The following is a 13,112-nucleotide window of genomic DNA, read 5'->3' on the forward strand; positions in this document are numbered from 1 at the left end:
TTCTAAACAAAAACTTCCCTACCTTAATCTAAATATTATTCACTTCATGCTTTAATGTCAACACTGTTTACACATCCTCTACCTTTCCTAAAGCCTCCTTGTACATCTGCAAACTTGTTTTACCTTAATTCTTTCAATAATAACTCTACTAGACACTTTACCAAGTACAGACGCTACCCTACTTATGAACATTTGAGTTACGAACATTTGAACATACGAACAGACTGTCGTATCAGTTAAAGTTTCATTCGCAATACTTCCGCAACCCACGCCGGGCAGCACAAAAGTCAACAGAGCTGATGAAAGAAGATTTGATGGTGCTGGAAGAGATGCAGCATAAGGAAGAGCATGAGGAACAAGATGAAACTGTTCCTTATAAAAAGTTTGAGACAAAAATGATGGCTGAGGCATTTCCTCACATAGAGAGAGGTCTCCATAAGTTTGAGCTTTAGGACCCCAATATCGAGAGATTCTCAAAGGTTTCAACTGGTGCTAACAATTCTATCTCATGCTACAGTGTTATATACGACGAGAAGAGAAAAACAGTGCAAACTTCCTTAGACAAATTCTTCAGACCAGTGCCTTCTACCTCAAAAGCCTCTTCAGATGTTGAAGAAACCCAGGCTTATGAAACCCTGACTGATGATGCATTTGATGATGAAGTGTATGAGGTTGACAACCCTCTTCCTCAGAAGCCCCATGCAACCTCCAATCTTCCTCTCATCCAACACCTCAAGTTTACTGTACCAATTAAAAAGGTAAGAAGCTTTTTATTACAGTATTTATTATTAAAATATGCTTTAGTATTAAGAACCATCCATTACTTATAGTGTACAGTACTGTCTTTAAGTTTTCAACGAACAATGGCACAGAGAGAGAACAATAATAATAATAATGATAATAATATTAATTTTTGTGAAGGAATTCAGGGAAACCGGTTAGCCGAACTTGAGTCCTGGAAATGGGAAGTACAATGCCTGCACACTAAAGGAGGGGTTTGGGATATTGGCAGTTTGGAGTGATTATCTAAACCATTGTATCTGGGCGCCCTTGCAAAGACAGTAATTATGTATGAGTGATGGTGAAAGTGTAGACAGTAAGCCTACAAGGCTAGTTCCCATAGTTTCCACCAGAGGCCAAGTCTCTGGGTGGGCATGCCCAAACTGGCCTCCTCCTCCTCACTCAGGCAGCCGAATTCACTCACTCAACAAGGTCCATTCCTCTCTCCCTTGTTGGGCATGGCCCTCCGGGCCTGGGCACTTAAACACATTGCCTGTGTACCACGAACTGCAAATAAAGTAAGAAGCCTCTGAAGAGTATCACTGACCCCGCTACCAAACACACATGTAATTATCTCCATTATAAAAGTGTTGAATGATAATGAAAGTTTTTTCTTCCTTTTTTTGGGGGGGGGGAGGGGGAGTTTTTCTTTCTTTTGGGTCACCCTGCCTTGGTGGAAAATGGCTGATGTGCTAAAAAAAAAAATATTTAAAAAAAAAAATAATAATCGTAATAATAGAAAAATGGCAAAATAATGACTTACGAACAATTCAAGATATGAAGAGCTTTCTGGAATGTAACTTGTTCATAAGTTGGGGAGGGTGTCTGTATACTCAACAGGTTTATTACCGTATATTTTTTATACTCTTTTATTCTCTTTTCCTTTGTACAAAGGAACTATGCATGCTCTCTGCCAATCCCTAGGTACTTTCCCCTCTTTCATACATTTATTAACCCTTTGACTGTTTCGGTCATATATATACGTCTTACGAGCCACCGTGTTTGACGTATATATACTCAAAAATTCTAGCGGCTTCAAATCAAGCAAGAGAAAGCTGGTAGGTCCACATGTGAGAGAATGGGTCTGTATGGTCAGTGTGCACCATATAAAAAAATCCTGCAGCACGCAGTGCATAACGAGAAGAAACAAACTCTGACTCCGTTTTTTTGGGATAAAACGCCGAATTTGTGGTGTATTTTCGTATAGTATTTATGATTGTATTCTCATTTTCTTGGTTTCATTTGATAGAGTGGAAAACATATTATAGAAATAGAGGTGATTTTGATTGGTTTTGCTATGAAAAGAACCTTGAAATGGAGCTCAAAATAGGGGAAATGTTTGATTTTTGCCGATGTTCAAAAGTAAACAAATGATATCATTTTCCAATGAATGTCCAACTAGCCATTCTAATATGGAGTCATGAATGGGTTGACATTATTTATACAATTATTACAATATTGCAGCAGTCTGCATAACAGTAAATCTTCTATTTTTTGTTTGAATAAAAATTCAAAATAGAAAGCAAGAGTAATATCAGAGGGGCCTGGAGACATGACTGATTAACAAAGAAACTGTTATTTTAGAGCCAGGAATGTCTGCATTGTTCATTCTGGACCCTATTTTGAAATTGGCATATTTTTAATTTGCGTGAAATTGGCCAAATTGTAAATTTCTGACCACATTATTGGGTAGTTGAAATTGGTAAATGGGCAGTTTCTTGTACTCAATCAATAGAACAAATGGAGTTCTAAAGAAATAGCTATTAGCTTGGTCGACTGGAACAATGGAATTAGCCAAAAATAGGGCTCAAAGTGGGCGAAATCACCAATTCGTAAATATTGCAGAGGTTGCTAACTTTGCGAGAGCATAATTCCATAAGTTTTCCATCAAATTTCGTTCTTTTGGTGTCATTACCATCAGGAAAAGATTCTCTATCATTTCATAAGATTTTTTTTTTTTCTCAAAAAATTTTCGATACCAGAAGACACCTCAGGATTTGGGGTTTCAATAGTAAAGGGGTTAAATAAAAGCACCAACCACTCCAAAGCTATTTCCCTACTTGATTTTAATATTTCTATCCTGACTGCATCAATCCCAGAAGCTTTACTCTCTTTCATTTTACCCATTGACTCATGCATCTCTCCATATCTGGCTCTTCCTCACTCCTAAAAATATTATACCTCCCTGGTAAATGCCTTGCTTTCTTCATCAACATTTAATAGCTCCTTAAAAAATTCCCACCATCTTCCTAATACAGTACCTCCAACTCCTCATCTAATAACTCCCTCATTTTGACTCACGAAATCATAATGACATGATTGCATATAAACCACAATATGGATGGGGACTGAACTCACAGCAAGTGAGTTGTAGCCAGCTGGTGCAGTGGTTTATGTGCTGGCCTGGAGTTTTACAACTCACCTGCTGCGAGTTCAGTCCACACCCATATCGTGGTTTATGTGCAATCCTGTCATTATGATTTCGTGAGTCAAAATGAGGGAGTTATTAGATGGAGAGTTGGAGGTATTAGGAAGATGGTGGGAATTTTTTGAGAAGCTGTTAAATATTGACGAAGAAAGCAAGGCAGCGATTTCATGCATTGGCCAGGGAGGTATAACACTGGCCAGGGAGGAAAGCGAGTTGTAGCCTGCTGGCCCAGTGGCTTACGCGCTGGCCTGGAATTTTACAACTCACTTGCCATGAATTCAATCCCCATTCATACCATGCTTTAACTCCCTCATTTCTTTTAACCCTTTCAGAGTCAAGACCCCCGATCCTTAACTCACTCTCAGGGTCAAAAAATTTAAAAAAATTATTTTTTCGTATGAAATGATAGTGATTTTTTTTCCGGTCATAATGATACCAAAAGTATGAAATTTGATGGAAAACTTACGGAATTATGCTCTCGCAAAGTTAGTGGTCTCAATATTTACGCATCGGTGATTTGAGCCCAATTTTCAGCCAATTCCAATGTTTCAGTCGACTAAAATCATAGCTATTTCGCTAGAATTCCATGTTTTATTGATTGAGTACAAGAAACTGCCCATTTACCAATTTCAACTACCCAATAAAGTGGTCAGAAATTGGCAATTTGGCCAATTTCACACAAATTTCAAAAGATGCCAATTTCCAAACAGGGTCCAGAATAAACAAGACAGACATTCCTGGCACTAAAATAACATTTTTATCTGTTCATTAGTTATGTCTCCAGGCCCCTCTTACATTATTTTTGCTTTCCATTTTGAATTTTTATTCTCACAAAAAATAAAAGATTTACTGTTATGTATGCTACTGCATCATTGTAAAAACGGTATAAATAATATCAGCACACTTGTGCAAGAATATCAGACCCACCAGTTGATGTGTATTGGACACGTGGTGTAATTTGTTTACTTTGAACATCAGCAAAAATCAAACCTTTTTACCTCTTTGCACTCAATTTCAAGGTACTTGTCATCATGAAACCAAACAAAATTATCTCTAATTCTGTAATATATCTTCCATTCTATCAAATGAGACCAAGAAAATGAGAATACAACCATAAATACCATATGAAAATAGACTGCAAAGTCGCTGTTTGAAACCAAAAACACTATCAAGAGTTTTTTCCTCATTATGCACTGTGTGCTGCAGGATATTTTTTATACTGTGCACAATGACCATGCAGACCCATTCTTTCACATCTAGGCCTATGAGCCATTTCCCGCTTGATTTGAGGGAGCTAGAATTTACACGTACTAGTACGTCAAAAACACTGGTGCCTAAGATGTACTAGTACGTCAAAAACCCTGAAAGGGTTAAACCATTTATTCCCAAAACTTTCTCAAATTATTATCTAAAACTTTTTCCTATTCTCAGCAAGATTTGTTGACAAAACCTCTCCCACTCTCTTTCATTTTATCTCCTTTTATACTCCCTCACCACTCTTTCACCCTCTCTAACTCTCCATATACTTTTCCCTCATTTGATAACTTATTTCTCCCTTACTGCTCTCTTTACCTCATCAATCCACCAGCTGCTCCTCACATCTGCAGCACCCAACCTCCTATATCCACAAACTTCTGCTGCACACTAATACTGCATTCTTAAATGTACCCCACTGCTCTTCAACCACCTCATTACTTATACTCTCACTAGCACATTTTTCTCCCAATAGTTGCATATGTCTTACCCTAACTTCCACCTCCTTTCACTTCTCTTACTCACTGAAGACATTCTCCTTGTACCACAACTACTTCTTACTGTCACTGTAGCTACAACTAAATAATGATTTGATATATCTGTTGCCCCTCTAAAAACATGCACATCCAGAAATCTACCCATTAACCTATACACAGTCCAAGAAACAGCTGTCATTATGCCCTATATCATATCTCATGTACTTATTTATCTTCTTTTTCTAAAAATATGTATTACCTATTATCTGCCTGAAATACATGTGCATATTTGTGGCTTTCTTTGTGCTTAACAATACTTTATTACATGTAAACTACACTTTGTATACTACACAAAGAAATAAAGTTTTGTTTGTTTTTCTTATTACCAAACCTTTCTATACAAAGTTCAGTTACCCCTGGCACCCTAGACTTACCTACTATGCTTCTACAACAGTTTCTCCTGCTTTAGCATTTAGGTCCCCCACCACTCAGTTGGCTGAAAACTATCTAAACACTTGCTTAACTTCTCTGAAGATCTCTCTCTCTCTCTCTCATCTACACTTCTCTTTACTACATGTGCATAAACATGTAATACATACCAGGGTGTGTAGGTATTTATAAAATTAATGTAAAACTGTTCATTCCTCTATGGAAAGACCCCAACTGAACTAACATTTAATAGGAGGTTTAGAACTACTTTCATCAAACTTGTTTCTCATACAACTTGTTTCTCATATCAAACTTGTTTCTCAATAAAGCAGTTGATGTTCTAAAGGAGAATGACCAAATGTTTCAAGTTGGTGATGCTGTGTATGAAAAAAAAAAAAAAAAAAAAAAAAAAAAAAAAATTGAAAGGGGTAAGCCATGGGTAGAGAGCAAAATTACTGAGGTTCTAGGTATTAAAAATTTTAAGGCTCAAGTTCAAGTGTTTAGAAACATGGTGTAGAAAAGGCATGCAAATCAACTTTTTCAAAGATTTATAGATAATTTTGAACAACTGTCTGATCCTAATGTGTCTACACCTGGACCTGAACCAACTTCCCAGAATATATGAATTAGTGAGGAATGATTTGGAGCTAACACTAGATATAAGTATAGGTAGTAAGAACATGGGTGGAAAGGGAGATTTTTTCAGAAGTACAGATTCCCAAACATGCCTCTTGGACAGTCTTGAAGCCTTTTGACAGGCTTCACTTGTAATCACAAAGGTTATTTATTCATTATTAAGCATGTGCCTTTTTATATGGTATGGTAACACATATTTTGTTAACCCCTTAACTGTCCAAATGTAAATTTACTTCCTCTCACCCAGTGCTCTGAATATTTTGAAAAACAGAAGAATTTATTTTTTTATAATAAAGAGGGCAATTTTCTGTGTGTTATAAAACAGTCTTATTTTTTAATTTACATAATTTTTATGTTCTAATAATTACAATTTATAGTATTTCTTGTGATTTTATAGCCAATCTTTGTTCTGACAGTAACATTAGGTACTGAAATTGTAATCAAATACAGTGGAGCCTCTACTTGCGAGCGCATCCACGTGCGGGTTTTTCCAAATACGAGCAGTCAATGGGTCGATTTTTTGTTTACATACGCAAGCAAAATTTCCATAAATGAACAGACCTCAAGGCAGGTTCCTTGATGCTGGTGAGGGGCTCTTGTTCTTGATCTAGGGAATTGTATCTCATCTGTTTGTTGGACTATCTTATTGAAACTTGGGCAATGTATGATGGAAAGATGCTTCTTAATGTACACCAAAAATGAAAGAAATCTAAGTATAAATAATGGAATTCACTTCTCAGCAATCAGCCACCCCTTAGCAGTATTTTCGTGTGGTTTTTATGGTTGTATTCTCGGTATTTTTGGTCTCATTTGATAGAATGGAAGATATATTACAGAAATAGATATGATTTTGATTGCTTTCATGACAAAAAGTACCTAGAAATTGAGCTCAACACAGGAGAAATGTTCCATTGTTTTGGCTATGTTCAAGAGTAAATAAATGACGTCACTGTGCATTCCAATATGCAGTCGTGAATCGGTTGACATTGTTTATACAATTATTGCAATAAGGCATAACAATAAATCTTATATTTTTTGTGTGAATAAAAATTACAAAATATTTATATTGTAATAATAATAATAATAATAAAAATAATAATAATAAGTATAATAATAATAGTAGTACGTATAATAATATAATACAATAATAATAATATACTACATATAATAATAATACGTATATAATAATAATATACTAGATAATAATAATTATAATAATAGAAGGCTTCAAAAGGCCGTCACTAGATGGCAGTGTTTACCACAACATAGAGGGAGTGGTTGTTGCTGCCTCCACCTGTTACATAATGGCATATTTTATTCATTCTAGAGTATATATCAGGTGTCTGTGTTATTTATATTGTCTATTATTTCATATTAGATGAACTGTGATAGATAAATAAGCCGTAGAGTTGATGATAGCGAAACATTCAAAGAGTATTTTGTCCTGTCTTCAGACAAGCTCTCGTTGGCCGCCGCCACCACATCCACATATATGATGACATATTTTATTCATTCTAGAGTATATATCAGGTTTCTACGTTATTTACATTGTTTGTTATGTCATATTAGATGAACTGTGATAGATAAATAAGCCATAGAGTTGATGAGAGCGAAATATTCAAGAAATATTTTGTCATGTCTCCAGACAAACACTCGTCAGCCGCCGCTGCCACCACATATATAATGACATATTTTATTTATTCAAAAGTACAGTGGACCCTCGCCTAACGAATGCATCACATAATGTTAACTCCGGCTAGTGATACATTTTAATGCAAAAATTTTGTATCGGCTAGCGCTAAAAAACTCGCCCAACGTGATTCGTTCCATTCAAGACGCGTCCACTTGCGGCCTGAGCACACCTCACTTGTCCCGTGAGTGCCAGTGTTTACAAGCCAGCCACTGCGGTCGCATCCAAACATACAATCGGAACATTTCACATTATCACAGCGTTTTTAGTGATTGCACCTGCAAAATAAGTCACCATGGGCCCCAAGAAAGCTTCTAGTGCCAACCCTACAGCAAAAAGGGTGAGAATTACTATGGATATGAAGAAAGAGATCATTGCTAAGTATGAAAGTGGAGTGCGTGTCTCCGAGCTGGTCAGGTTGTACACAAAACCCCAATCAACTATCGCTACTATTGTGGCCAAGAAAACGGCAATCAAGGAAGCTGTTCTTGCCAAAGGTGCAACTTTGTTTTCGAAACAGAGATCGCAAGTGATAGATGATGTTGAGAGACTGTTATTGTGTGGATAAACGAAAAACAGATAGCAGGAGATAGCATCTCTCAAGCGATCATATGTGAAAAGCCTAGGAAGTTGCATGACGATTTAATTAGAAAAATGCCTGCAACTAGTGGTGATGTGAGTGAATTTAAGGCCAGCAAAGGTTGGTTTGAGAGATTTAAGAATCATAATGGCATACATAGTGTGATAAGGCATGGTGAGGCTGCCAGTTCGGACCAAAAAGCAGCTGAAAAATATGTGAGGGAATTCAAGGAGCACATAGACAGTGAAGAATTGAAACCTGAACAAGTGTTTAATTGTGACAAAACAGGCCTGTTTTGGAAGAAATGCCAAGCAGGACCTACATTACTTAGGAGGAAAAGGCACTCCCAGGACATAAGCCTATGAAAGACAGGCTTACTCTGTTGATGTGTGCTAATGCTAGTGGCGATTGCAAAGTGAAGCCTTTATTGGTGTATCACTCTGAAACTCCCAGAGTGTTCAGGAAAAACAATGTCCTCAAGGCTAATTTGTGTGTGCTGTGGAGGGCAAACAGTAAGGCATGGGTCACTAGAGACCTTTTCTATGACTGGTTACACCATGCATTACCCCCCACTGTGAAAAATTACCTCCTGGAAAATAAATTGGACCTTAAGTGCCTCCTGGTATTAGACAATGCTCCTGGTCATCCTTCAGACGTGGCAGAGCGACTTTGTGGGGACATGAGCTTCATTAAGGTCAAGTTTTTGCCTTCTAATACCACTCCTCTCCTGCAGCCCATGGACCAGCAGGTCATTGTAAACTTCAAAAAACTCTACACCAAAGGTATGTCTGAAAGGTGCTTTGTAGTGACCACACAAACTCAACTGACTCTCTTAGAGTTTTGGAGAGATCACTTTAGCATCCTCAATTGTGTAAACATTATAGGTAAGGCTTGGGAGGAAGTGACTAAGAGGACCTTGAACTCTGCTTGGAAGAAACTGTGGCCAGAATGTGTAGACAAAAGGGATTTTAAAGGATTTGAGACTAACCCTGAGAAGCCTATGCCAGTTGTGGAATCAATTGTGGCATTGGGGAAGTCCTTGGGGTTGGAGGTTAGTGGGGAGGATGTGGAAGAGTTGGTGGAGGAAGACAATGATGAACTAATCACTGATGAGCTCATTTGACAGAATGGATGATATATTACATAAACAGAGATGATTTTGATTGGTTTCAGTACTGAAAACAGCTTGAAACTGAGCTCAAATTAGCAGAAATGTTTGATTTTTGCCAATGCTCAAGAGTAAACAAACAACATCACGCATCCAATACATATCAGCTGGTGGATCTAATGTGTGTTCACAAATGTGCAGACATTATTTATACAATTGTTGCAATATTGCATAACAATTTTTTTTTGTGTGTGAATAAAAATTCTTTACGTGAATAAAAAATCAAAACTGAATTCATTTGTAAAACTTGGAAATGGTAGACAGCAACCACCCAGGGAGACACTACCATCCTGCCAAGTGAGTGTAAAACGAAAGCCTGTAATTGTTTTACATGATGGTAGGATTGCTGGCGTCTTTTGTCTGTCTCTTAAATATGCAAGATTACAGGTACGTCTTGCTACTTTCTACTTACGCTTAGGTCACACTAAACATACATGTACACGTTTATTTATACACTCTCATCTGAGTTTTCTATGATTTTATCTTAGTTCTTGTTCTTATTACTTTTCCTTTTATATCCATGGGGAAGTGGAATAAGAATCTTTCCACCGTAAGCCATGCGTGTTGTAAAAGTCAACTAAAATGCTGGGAACAATGGGCTAGTAACCCCTTTTCCTGTAATGATTACTAAAAAGAATAATAAGAAGAAAACTGTCAAAGTGGGAAGTCTGAATGTGTTTGGATGTTGCGCGAATGATAAGAAAGAGATGACTGTGGATGTTATGAATGAGAAGAGCTGGATGTCCTGGTTTTAACCCTTAAACGATCCAAACAGATCGACGTTCAAATCCGTAGTGCTCCAAATGTAGATCTACGATTTTTTACATATTTTCGAACATAACAAAAAAACAAATGTAGAAAAAAGTTTTTTTTACGCATTTTCAACTGAAAAAAAAAAGATGATCTACATTTTTTTACATACTTTCAAATGTTGAAAAAACGTATATATACATTTGGACCATTTAAGGGTTAAGTGAAACAAAGCTGAAGGGGGTGGGTGAGTTTCAGTGGAGAGGAATAAATCGAATTAGGTCAGGGGATTCAAATAGAGTTAGAGCTAAAGAAGGAGTAGCAATAATGTTGAAGGATAAGATATGGCAGGAAAAGAGGAACTATAAATGTATTAATTCAAGGATTATGTGGAGTAAAATAAAGATTGGATGTGGGAAGTGGGTTATAGTAAGCATATATGCACCTGGGGAAGAGAGAAGTATAGAGGAGACAGAGAGATTTGGGAAATGTTGAGTGAATGCGTGGGGAGTTTTGAACCAAGTGTGAGATTACGTGTGGTTGGGGATTTTAATGCTAAAGTGGGTAAAAATGTTGTGGAGGGAGTAGTAGGTAAATCTGGGGTGTTGGGAGTAAATGAAAATGGGAAGCCTTTAATTGAGCTATGTGTAGAAAAAGGTTTGGTAATAAGTAATACATATTTTATGAAAAAGAGGATAAATAAATATACAAAGTATGATATAGCATGTAATGAAAGTAGTTTGTTAGACTATGTATTGGGGGATAAAAGGTTGATGGGTAGGCTCCAGGATGTACACGTTTACAGAGGGGGAACTGATATATCGGATCATTATCTCGTCGTAGCTACAGTTAGAGTAAGAGGTGGATGGGTTAAGAGGAAAATGGCAACAACAAGTAAGAGGGAGGTGAAAGTGTATAAACTAAGGTACGAGGAAGTTTGGGTGAAATATAAGCAACTATTGGCAGAAAGGTGGGCTGGTGCAAGTATGAGTAGTGAGGAGTTGAAGAGGGTTGAAATAGTTTAAAAAATGCAGTATTAGAATGTGGGGCAGAAGTTTGTGGTTATAGGAGGGTGGGTGCAGGAGGAAAGAGGAGTGATTGGTGGAATGATGAAGTAAAGGGTGTGATAAAAGAGAAAAACATAGCTTATGACAGGTATTTACAAAGCAAAAGTGTTATAAGAGTAGAGTATATGGAGAGTAAAAGAAAGGTGAAGAGAGTGGTGAGAGAGTGCAAAAAGAGAGCGGATGATAGAGTGGGAGAGGCACTGTCAAGAAATTTTAATGAAAATAAGAAAAGATTTTTGTAGGTAGTAAGCTGGTAGACAGCAACCACCCAGGGAGGTACTACCGTCCTGCCAAGCGAGTGTAATATGAAAGCCTGTAATTGTTTTACATGATGGTTGGATTGCTGGTGTCTTTTTTCTGTCTCATAAACATGCAAGATTTCAGGTACGTCTTGCTACTTCTACTTACACTTAGGTCACACTACACATACATGTACAAGCATATATATACATACCTCTCTGGGTTTTCTTCTATTTTCTTTCTAGTTCTGTTCTTGTTTATTTCCTCTTATCTCCATGGGGAAGTGGAACAAAATTCTTCCTCTGTAAGTCATGCGTATCGTAAGAGGCGACTAAAATGCCAGGAGCAAGGGGCTAGTAACCTCTTCTCCTGTACATATTACTAAATGTAAAAGGAGAAACTTTCGTTTTTCCTTTTGGGTCACCCTGCCTCGGTAGGATACGGCCGGTGTGTTGAAAGAAGAAAAAATTTTGGTGTGAGTTAAACAAGTTAAGAAAGCCTAGGGAGTTTTGTTTAATATCTTTATTATGCACCCCATACCCATCCTGTGGGCAGTAGTCAGAAGATTACAGAGGTACATAATGGGTCCAGGGACTGGAACCCAAAGTTATGATAGCTGAACTAGTTACAAAGGTAATGAACTCCTAGGGAACGAATGGATTTGTCAGTTAAAAACAGAGTAGAGGATTTAGTAGATGGGGAGATGGAGGTATTGGGTAGATGGCGAGAATATTTTGAGGAACTTTTAAATGTCGATGAAGAAAGGGAGGTGGTAATTTCTTGCACTGTCCAGGGAGGTATATCATCTTCTAGGAGTGAAGAAGAGCAGGATTTGAGTGTGGGGGAGGTGCGTGAGGCATTACATAGAATGAAAGGGGGTAAAGCAGCTGGAACTGACGGGATCATGACAGAAATGCTAAAAGCAGGGGGGGACATAGTGTTGGAGTGGTTGGTATTTTTGTTTAATAAATGTATGAAAGAGGGAAAGGTACCTAGGGATTGGTGGAGAGCATGTATAGTCCCTTTATATAAAGGGAAGGGGGACAAAAGAGAGTGTAAAAATTATAGAGGAATAAGTTTACTGAGTATACCAAGAAAAGTGTACGGTAGGGTTATTATTGAAAGAATTAGAGGTAAGACAGAATGTAGAATTGCGGATGAGCAAGGAGGTTTCAGAGTGGGTAGGGGATGTGTAGATCAAGTGTTTACATTGAAGCATATATGTGAGCAGTATTTAGATAAAGGTAGGGAAGTTTTTATTGTATTTATGGATTTAGAAAGGGCATATGACAGAGTGGATAGGAGAGCAATGTGGCAGATGTTGCAAGTATATGGAATAGGTGGTAAGTTACTAAATGCTGTAAAGAGCTTTTATGAGGATAGTGAGGCTCAGGTTAGGGTGTGTAGAAGAGAGGGAGACTACTTCCCGGTAAAAGGAAATCTTAGACAGGGATGTGTAATGTCACCATGGTTGTTTAATATATTTACAGATGGGGTTGTAAAAGAAGTAAATGCTAGGGTGTTTAGGAGAGGGGTGGGATTAAATTATGGGGAATTAAATACATAATGGGAGGTGACACAGTTACTTTTTGCTGATGATACGGTGCTTATGGG

The 13,112-nt window shown here is 37.5% G+C and overlaps 1 protein-coding gene and 1 long non-coding RNA gene across 13 annotated transcripts in view; one reads left to right on the forward strand and one right to left on the reverse strand.

Moving 5' to 3' along the window:
- Positions 1–13,112, reverse strand: part of LOC128698394 (adenylate cyclase type 1) — a 1,819,232-nt gene that overhangs the window by 693,963 nt on the left and 1,112,157 nt on the right. The window lies entirely within an intron of this gene.
- Positions 1–13,112, forward strand: part of LOC138852702 (uncharacterized) — a 47,288-nt gene that overhangs the window by 17,435 nt on the left and 16,741 nt on the right. Inside the window, exon 3 of the long non-coding RNA XR_011392016.1 lies at positions 518–758. This is a non-coding gene — a long non-coding RNA (uncharacterized lncRNA). The remainder of the gene's footprint in view (positions 1–517; positions 759–13,112) is intronic.

The sequence above is a fragment of the Cherax quadricarinatus genome, chromosome 14 (assembly GCF_038502225.1).
Source record: "Cherax quadricarinatus isolate ZL_2023a chromosome 14, ASM3850222v1, whole genome shotgun sequence".
NCBI classification, from domain to species: Eukaryota; Metazoa; Arthropoda; class Malacostraca; order Decapoda; family Parastacidae; genus Cherax; species Cherax quadricarinatus.